The sequence below is a fragment of the Fukomys damarensis genome, unplaced genomic scaffold (genome assembly GCF_012274545.1).
Source record: "Fukomys damarensis isolate Sample0158 unplaced genomic scaffold, DMR_v1.0_HiC HiC_scaffold_5, whole genome shotgun sequence".
NCBI classification, from domain to species: Eukaryota; Metazoa; Chordata; class Mammalia; order Rodentia; family Bathyergidae; genus Fukomys; species Fukomys damarensis.
In genome coordinates, this window is record NW_022900917.1 from 19,646,837 (window position 1) to 19,657,375 (window position 10,539).

The following is a 10,539-nucleotide window of genomic DNA, read 5'->3' on the forward strand; positions in this document are numbered from 1 at the left end:
CAGCACTGGAGAGTCAGACAGAGAGGAAGAAGAAGAATAAAAAATGGACGGGAGGGGAAGGTGTTGTAGTCAGCAGGATTAGGCGAGGAAATACATTAAATACAGGATAAAGTTATTTTATAATAACTACCCAAAGAGTCAAATGCAAAGGATTAACCGCACACTAGAAGCCCAGAACATTCAACTGAGGGCCTAGATTCCAGCAGGTTCCCACACGAGTCCAGCTAGAGGCTTAAGGTCCAAGGCAATGACCTCCTCAAGTCCAGCCAGTGGCCTGGAGCCCACCGCAATGTCTCGTGCTTGTCCGTATTGAGGATCTGCACCTGCAAGGCCCAAAGGCCAAAGGTGGAAGCCAGAAAATCTACGCCAGTGAGATGAAGGATCTGTGCCACCAGGTTGAGGGATCCACATTGAAGCCAGGAAGTGACTTACCCTGATGAAAGCAGCAGCCATTCCCAGCGACAGCGACAGTGAGGTCCCCAGCTCCTCCTCCGACCAGAACAGCCTAGCTTGTATCAGGAAAACCATCCACAGCAAGCTTCTCCTAGAAAATCAACAGGCCAAGATCTTCCCCTCCAGTTCTCTTTTTACAGCCGTAAGTAACAATCTTCAGGTGGATCCTCCACACCCAGACCACACTGATTCAATTCAACTGAGCGTTACACATTGACCATTAGCCCACTACAGGAAGAAAGGGAAGGAAAAAGGAAAGTAAATGCAGGATGCAGTAGTGCACGCCTATAATCCCAGCACTGAGGAGGCTGAGGCAGGAGGATTGCCAGGAGTTCAAGGCCAGCCTGGGATATGTAGAAAGACCCTGTCTCAAAAAGAAAACGAAAAGTTGGTAGAAAGGCTTTTCCTCCTGAGAGGCAGTGGCAATCCATAGGAGTCCGCCTAATGTTTAGCATCCTTGGACCTGCTTGGGAGAGGACCAGTTACAAAAATAAGAGTAAGCGAGAGGTGGTGAGGCATGGAATAGGCCTTTTTCACCTTTGACAGACCAGGTTCAGTCTGTCGTTTCCAAAGCTCACTTTGAAAAGGAAAAACCTGCTAGATCTTCTTTTGCAGACATGTAAAAAATCAAGAAAAGTCTCTTGCAAATGAGAAGTTAGGCCAGCTCAGCCAAAGCAAAGCACAGACCAGTGAAGTGGCACAGATGTCTTTTCAAAAGGAAATCCCCACCGTGGGCTTGTTGTTCTGGTTCTTGGAACACAAAACGGGCCAACCGCCCTTCCTGTCACACCCACAGAGCAGCCCCAGCGGCAGGAACAGGCACTGGCATCCTGAGCGCTCACGCCAGGTGCTCAGCGCTCCTCAGGCTGCAGTGCTCCCCGGAAACATCCGCACCTGCCTGCCGGAAGAGGCTGAAGTCGCTGGGAGAGACTTCCTCCTGTGTGGGTGCCTGAGCGGGTGACTTCATCAGATCCCGTGCAGCAGGCAATTCCAGAGCACCTTCCTGAGCGCTGTCAGGCATCCCGGGTAGAAGAGACGCAGAAGCCCCTATTTGTAAATTGGCCAAAGAAAGAGGCACCCCATCCACCAGGAGCAGTGCTGGGCCGGCAGCCTGAGCACAGGGCTGTTGGGAGGCAGGGTGCGGAGGGGTGGGTGTCAGGAAGGCTCTCCAAAGCGGTCACATTGAAGCTGGATGTTCCCCAAACTCCGGCACCAGGAAGCCAACCCCAGTCTTTTCTTTCAAAGCTCCTTTCCTAAGAACTGGCGAAGTCTTTGAAAGGGCCACAGTCCTCAGATACATAACGTCCTAATTCGTGGTTGTCCTCAGACGCCAAAGCGGCCGAGTAGCAGCCTTCAAAGCCACTCTTCCGATGACAGACTAGGACACAGAAGGACTTTCAGTGAGAGCAAGTGCGGCTGAGCTATGCTGGCCGCCATCCCGATTATCACTATCAGTGGCAGGCCTCGTGTATTCACCAGGCAAAGTCTTTTTCTTTTTGTCATCCCAGAGCAAGAGCCATCTTTCCTCAGTCGTCCCCAAAGAGAAAATGTTAACCAGTTCATTAATTAACTGATGCATGTGAACAGGACCCTGAAAACTATTGTTCTGTGTGTGTACAGTTAAAAGTGCAAGTTCTTGAACCCAAGTCAAAAATTTCTAGCAGGGCCTCACCTGTAGAGGCCAACTTTATTTTTAAGCATGGGTTAAACACATGTTCACGCTTCAGGATGGAATTGTAACATAGTAGTAGATTCTTGTTTATTCCTTTTTTAATTAAGGTTACTGATACATTTCAGGTATACACAATGGTCACAATCATCATAGGGAATTTGTACTTGTACATGATATGTCTTGGTTCTCATTTTTAACCTTTTCCCTTCCCTCCCTTCAACCCCACCACCCCTCTTTATTTACAAAAGCTTTGTTTCCATTTTTCCTTCTTTTCTCATTTTTTTCTTTCCCTTCCTTCCTTTCCCCCACCTCCTCCCTAGTTCCCTGACGCATTTGAACATTGCTATCTTAACCTTTAATTTTCATTCATTCTAACATTTCTGAGGCACCTGCTGTGTTCGTAGGAGGGGCCCGAAACCGAGCTCTCCCTTCACTTTCGATCTTTGTTGTACCTGCGGTTGTAGTATATGATATACTCACGTACCAGATGAGGACAAGAAGCTCAGACTCTTTCGGTTACTGCTGTAATTCCACAGCCGAACGCAGTGCCTCGCAAGAAACTGCCCCATTGCTCGGGTGAGTGAACGAGCGGGGCACTGAGCTGTACCGTTGATGTAAACTTGCAGACCACAGTGGCAGCTACCTCATTCCCACAGGAAAGGAGTCTAGAATGAGAAGAAAGTTGCCTCAAAGCTGCTTTGCATGGCAGGCACCTCGTTTCTACTTAGATCACGATTTTGGTGATAATAATGGAGATGCTGAGAAGGCAGTTCAATTCCTGCCACTCATAACATGGGATCCTTTCCCCCAGAGGAAAGGACAGGCATGTAAATGGAACATTACAATAAACATAGAAATAAATAAAGCGCTAAGGAAGCCTCTGAAAATCAGCAACTAAACAAGCAAGACGGACGAGAGCCTTTGAGCTGGGGCTTACTGTAAGCCCCAGAATCTGCTAGTGTTGCCATCTGCTGAAAACCTTTCTCTCAGTTCTCTCAGACACTGAGACTTGGAGTAGCCTCTTTAGTTAGATACAGGGATGAGAACTGCAGAGCCAGACTCCCGGACTCAGGTCCTGGACCTGCCCCTTAGTAGGTGTGGGACCTACCTCCCTTCCCCCACATGTGAAGGATAACACACCTGCCTCACAGGGCTGACGTAAGAATTCAGCTGATTTAATAGTGTACTTAGAACAGGGCCCGGCATATATAGTGACATTTATTGTTAGCTATTATTGTTGTTTTTAAAGGAAGTATGCCTGCCTACTAAAAAAGAAACTACCAACTGTGATTGAAATGCAGATCTACTTCCCACCATACACAGTGCAGAAATTCTTGCCCCTAAGCACCAGCGCAACTTTTAACATAAAGGAAAATCAAACTGAATCACTGTGGGATCCTCAGCTTGGTTTCACAGAAGCTGTAAAGGAGGAGGAGGAACAACTAAACACTTGTTCCTGTGCCCGAAACTCCCTAAGTAAATAATAATGATAAGATCTTATTTATCTGTTTATTTACTTATTTGCTTATAAAGTGGTTTATGCAGTTCTAACATGGCCTGTCATCAGTTGGAAGGGACCTCTGTTTTTCATTCATGATTCTTACTGCTATATTCACTTAATTTAGAATACCCAAAATGTTTACTACATATTAAACATAGGAAAACTTTAATTCTAGAAAGAAAAAAACACTTTTTGTCCTCAGAAGACAAGTGTTTGTTCAAATTCTACCAAGTCATTTTCATGTGCATGCTACTGGTTTATAGAGTGCTTTATACCATTCTTGTGTTAAAGGGCTCGCAACAAAAAAGGAATCCCTGAAACTGTGGTGTAAGCATAAGCTAAGGCAAAATGGAGTATCAAGAGGATTATTTCAGCTCTGAAGCAGGTAGGATGGCTCCAAAGAGGTGGTCTGTGAGGGGTGCAGGAGAATGGAGCAGGTATGTGAGGAGTGGGCAGGCAGATGGCTTGAGAAGGAGCTTACGAGCGAGGGATGGAGGTGGAAAGCTTTGCATCACATTTGGAGAACAGCAGCTATGCCAGTCTGCCTGAGACCTACACGTACAGTGAACGAAAGTCCTGTGCAAAGTCAGACTCAGACACAACATCACAGAAACCAGACAGAAGTTTCATGGCACGATTCAAACGTAACTTGAAGAACGTTTGCCCTCACTCCCTTTTGGAAATACATATTACCTCTAAACACCTCCATGCATTTCCCATCTTAGGTATAGTCTACCAAATCTTAAAAATCACATTTCCATGACTCTTATAACCCAAATAAATGGCTATACCCATAAAACAGGGACAAGGTATGTATCATGGTAATTACAACTAGTTTTATGGAGCTTTTGCTGATACATTGTAAGTTCTTCCTGGTCTCTAGCAGAAAATATCCACACATATTAAAACCTATGCTTAAACATTAAACTCTTTTCAAAAGATCAAAAGGCAGTATTTCAAAGAATGCTTCTAACTTCCTTTCTCTACTTTATAAGTAATCTATCATATTTCTAACACCTGAATTGATCTGACTCAATGGAACCTCAGTTCCTCTGCATGAAGTTAAATTATAATTTGAGGCTGGGCCAGGATTTAACTCAGTGGTTCTGCTGCCTGCCTTGCAAGTGCAAGGTCCCAAGTTCAATCCCTGGTACCAAAAAAAAAAAAAAAAAAAAAAAAAAAAATTACAACTTGAGGAATAGAAGCAAACTCAATTCAGCTAAAAATATGCACCCGTATACCACGAGCTTAGATAATAGCTGCATACATTACAAGTAGGGAGGCTCCAAAGGAGATAAGGAATTTTAAGAATCTGTACCATTCAGCCTAAACTCTACAACCTTGATTAAGCTGAAGTAAAGATAATTTGACAAGTTAGCAATGGCCAAATGAAAACCACTATTAACATTTTGTCATTGATTTTTTTTTTCTGCTTTTAAGACCTTATCATAGCTACAACTAAAACACTCTAAATCACCAAAACGATTTCTAAACTACTAGAGGCAAAATGTCAAATTATTCTTGTAATCTTAATGGTGTCACCATTGATGCTTCTTTAGTATGGGATATAAATTCCAAGAAATCAGTAAAAACTTTGTGAATCATTTCTTTACATGAAGCATGTTTTTCACACTTATTTTCATGCAAAGGAAGAAGGAAAATTTTGACTTTTATTATCATCAGTTTCAGCTTCAGTGCTCAGGGATTTAGATGTTGTAGTAACTCCCAAAATGCTTTTTAAAAGATAGAAGCCTATGAAATTGGGAGTCATTAGCCACCCCCACACAGTGTTTCATTTTACCAATTTAAAGTTAAACTGGTTTTCAAATTAACCAATATTCCCCCAAAATTCTCCTTTTCCTTGGAAGAGCAGTTTGCTCTGCCTTTCTTTTTTCACAAGTTTCTCTGTATAACTAATAAACAATATTACCTTTGTATTCTAACAAGTGCCTATACTAGGCAAAGTCAGGCATAGCAATCATGGAAATAGGCAGCTGAGGGCTACATGAAAAGCAAAGAAGACAGAGTTTGTTTTTTCCTTTTACTTTCTTAACCATTAGCTACAGATAACACAAACTTGTGGTTTCAAATTGTAGCCCAAGAAAATGTAACATCCTCTTGAGTGTGCTGATAAGGTTCAGGGTCTGTACAAAGTCCAGACCATGGGGAGGGGTTAGCAAAATCTGAGGCTCAAACTAAATGGAAAACAACCGCTGAGGGAGAAAAAGATCTACTTCCTGCTAAGTAGGTCAACACAGTCCATTTTCCTTGTAAGTGAACACTGCCCGTGGAGGAAGGGAAAGATGTTCTTTAAAAGACCCAGCTAATCATATAAATGTGACCTGAGACCTCCTTCAGTGTAACTGCCATCTTGGCGCTTGCCCACTTTCACGCTTGAAGGTGTATTCTGTCTCTCTGAAAATTGTTTTGCAATAGACTCTACCTATACACTGTACATCAGCTTAGGTGTCTTGAGAGAAATCTTTCAACAAAGACACAACTGAAGTTATGTTGCTAGTTCCTTGCAGTTTTAGGACCTTGATATGAAGTTAAGAGCCAGCTTCCCAATGACACATACCCAAGTTACTACTGAGCAGCCTGGCACTTGCATGCTAGGGCAAAAGTTAAGTGGCTTGGTTTGAAGCAGTGGTTTTCGAAACCCTTGGGCCTTGACGAGGTGGAGTTAGAACCAGTTGAGATAGGCTAGCCCCGAGTCCTGGGCTCTCCGATGCTTTTTTCAGCCACAGCAACTTAAGAGTTCTAGTTTCATTTGCCATTTGTACACGCTGCTGGGCAAGTTTGTCTTAAAAAGACAAACTTTCTGCTCTTCCTTCTTTCCTCCCTCCATCCTGCTCTCTCTCTGACTTAATATCATGCATTCAATGCGATGGGTATAACGCTTCTTTCTGCTTTCCGAACAATTTAGTCCCAGGGACGCTGAACGGGCCAAAGCGGGTTAAGCAAATGTGCCAAGGTTCCAGGTGTAAGGGACTCAGCCCAAGCAGGCTAAAGAGAATGTCAGTGACAGAGGCCACACCCATGATCAGAGCAGCCTGGTGTGAAGTGGAAGAGGGCAAGAGGGCAGAGGTGGTGATGGTGATGAGAAATTGGCTACATGGAGGGTCTCCCCCCACCTAATCTATCAGCTGTGTCTACCTGGTGAGAGTAGGGTAGGTACTAGGGATTGAACCCATGGACTCCTGTATGCTAGGCAAGCACTCTACCACTATGCTACATCCACCAGTCCTTTTTATTTATTGAGGCAAGTTCTCACTAATTTGCCCAGGCTGGCCTCAAACTTGTGATCCTCATGCCTCGATCTCCTGAGTAGCCAGTATTGCAGGCCTAGGCCACTGTGCCCTTTTAAGTATCTTAAAGCTAATAGGACTCAGTCCTCAATGTCAGAGGAGAGAGGAATCCTATCATATTGTTAGAATGGGAGACACCGGTATGAAGTCATGGATTTCAATATATACAGATACAGCAATTTAGAAATTTCTGTGTGTATGAGTGTATGTACACATTTCCTACATTTGTCTTATGAAAGGACTTGGTAATAGAGCTTTACGCAAAGCAACAAGTACATCTAGTGTTCAGATCTTGGCTTCTAAGTGCCACTCTCAGTGAGAGAAACCAAGGCTCCTTGGAAAAATTGCCAGTTGCTGGGCTGAGACACGGAAAATACAAGATGAGCCTGGAACATCTTGTAGGAAAAAAGTAATGAAGGCAATTTATGAATGGGCCACAGAAGCCAGTCTACCACTGGCCAAATTAAAGACATTAGATTATCAAAATGATAAAGTATGGCCTACGGACCAGCAGGAATGGTATCACCTGCAAACTTGTTAGAAACGTCCTACTCCGCACCCACAGCAGGAACTCTCGGCGTGGACTGGCAGTCAGTTCCAAATGGCCCTTGGCTGTATTTTGATGTCTCCCACAGGTCTCTACTAGAAGATTGGTCCCAGGGTGGTGCCACTGGGAAGTTTTGGGCTGGTGGACACCCTGAAGTCATGGGGGCGGTGCCTTTGCGGGGTCCATGAGATTCCAGCTTCTTTTCTCCACTCCCGGCCCTGGCTATGAAGTGAGCAGTTTGCTAACACTCTCCACTAGTGATTTTGACCTATACTCACTTTTGAGAACTACTAAACCAGGAAACCATGAGTCCATATTAGTATTAAAAGATAAACAACTTAAAATTTGATGAATATAATATTTCCATGGTCTCAAATATACCACCTCATAAAACACTACAAAAATAATTTTACAATAAAATCTGGACTACATCACCCTAATCAAATGATCAAAGTGAACAAGCATAGTAATGGGACAACTTGAAATTGAGCACCATCTGCATGTGATGAAAATACATCAGAACTTCCATGATATTCCTGCTATGCAGGTAATCTGAATTTAATGAGGAAACAAGCAATCCATAATCATTCTACAAAATCACTGGTACACTGTCTTTTGGGGAGGGAGTACCAGGAATCGACCTAGGACCTTTTGCTTGTGAGGCACGTGGCAGCACCACTGAGCTAAATCACTGGCCCTGGCACATTCAATTTTAAAATATCAAAGTCATGAAAATAATGAATTGCTATTTCAACTCATGCTTTGTACTGTGTTTTTTGGTGCTGAGTATTGACTCAGGGCCTCATATATGCTAGGCAGGTGCTCTACCACTAATCTACATCCCAGTCTCCAATCAATTCTCTCTTAATAGTAAGCAACACATTAGAGTTTTCAATAAATACTGAGTGAAAAGCTCTGGAATTTCCTTAATTAGAATATTCCTATAAGAAAGCATGATCTATTTTAAAATTCTAAACTTAAGACTTTACCTGAATACTTTTGTAATGGTGTAAATCAAAATAATTTATCTCGAGCTATTGTTTGAAATGTTTTAAAGGCAACTTGTATCTTATTTACTGCACATCTTAAAATATATATAAATTACAGAATAGTTAAATTGCATTAATGCATTGTCTTAGTCACTTCCTAATTGCTAGGACAAAATATTCAACACCCACAAGTTAAAGGAAGAAGTTTTTTAGCTCAGTTTGTAGAGGTTTCAATCCATAGTCACGTGGCTCTAAGGCAGGGCATATGGCAGAGAAATGGTTCACAACAGAACAGGCAGGAGGTGGCAAAGCAGCAGCAGCAGTGAGCCTTCCTTTCCCTTTTAGTCCTTTTATTCCATCCAGGCTACAAGCCTATTGGTTGGTGCCACCCACATCCAGAATGGACCTTCCTTTATCCACACCCAGAACAATGCTGAAGCAATCAGTGGGCTAATTTAGTTATCACACACCCTAGATCCAGTCACCTCCAAAAAGCCCCACCTATGAGTGCATGAGGCTTTGAGGGGACATCTAGATACAAGCCATAACATATATTCTCTCTCATTCTTAACAGTTTTGCTGAGGATACAAAACCTACTAAGCATGTTGTGTAAGATTTCAAGAACATATTCTGCCTATCTAAAGCTTTACGGCATGTCCCTAATGCCATCCACCTGTTCCCCTCAACCCGACAACCATTATTCTACTTTGGCTCTAGGTGAGCTCAATTTAAAATGCTACATGTAGGGCCAGGGATTTAGCTCAGTCGTTCCACTGCCACTCGAAAGCACAAGGACCCAAATTCGATCCCTGGTACAAAAAAAAAAAAATGCTACAAGTAAGATCATAAAGTATTGGTTTATTTCACTTAACATATCATCCTTCTGGGACATCCCATCCCTGTTGTTATAAATAACTAGATTTCATTCTTTTTAAAGACTTAGAATAATATATATTTTGCACCCATTCATTTGTTCAAGAACACTTAGGTTGATTTCAGTGTCTTGGCAGTTGTGAATACTTCACTGAATGCAAGCGCAGATATTTCTATGACATACTTACTTCATATCCCTTGGATACCTAGTAGTGGAATTGCTAGGTCATATGGCAATTCTAGTTTTGGGTTGTTTATAGCACTAGAAATTGAAACCAAGGCCTTGCACGAGCTAGCCCAGTGCTCAGCCACTAACCTAAATCCCCAAATCTTTTTCTTTAAAATTTTGAGACAGGATCTTGCTCCAATTGTACAGGTGAACTTGAAATCCTCCTGCCTCAGCCTCCAAAGCAGCTGGGATTATGGGAATGTGCCACAACACTTTTCTTTTTTGGTACTTGCGCTTGTGAGGCAGGTGGCAGCACCACTGAGCTAAATCCCCTGCCCCTACTATCGTTTCTTGCAGAACATCCACAGTACCTTCCCTAAGAGCTGTGCTAAATTACATTCCCACTCAGTATGCCAGAGTTGCCTCTTTCTCCACATCCTCTCCAATGTTTATCTTTCATCTTTTTGTAACAGCCCTCTAAGAGATGTGAGGTGGCTTCTCATTGTGGGGTTCTTTTTTTTGGGGGGGTGGTTTTTTTGAGACAGGGTCTCACTATGTAGTTGAGACTGTCCTGGAACTCACTATGCAGCCCAGGCTGGTCTCAAACTCAGTGATCCTCCTGCCTCAGCCTCCTGAGTGCTGGGATTACAGGCATGTGCCACCACACCCAGCCTCATTGTGGTTTTGTCTACCCAGTTAGTGATGTTGAGCATGTTTGCATACACATGGCTGTGTCCATGAGTGTGTTTCGGTTTATTCCAGTACTGCAGATGCAGCCCTGGAGTACTATCACTGAACTACACCCCAACCCCTTTTTGAGACCAGATCTCACTAAATTACCCAGGCTGGCTTCAGCAATCCTCTTCCCTCAGCCCCCCAGAGTTGGGATTATAAATATTCACTACCATGGCTGGTTTGTATATCTTTTGAGAAATGTCTATACAAGTTGGGGCATTCTTTCCAGTAGTAACTGGCTAGAAAAGCCAAATAACATTAGCTCCCAAAAAAAGCTGTACCTTCAACATA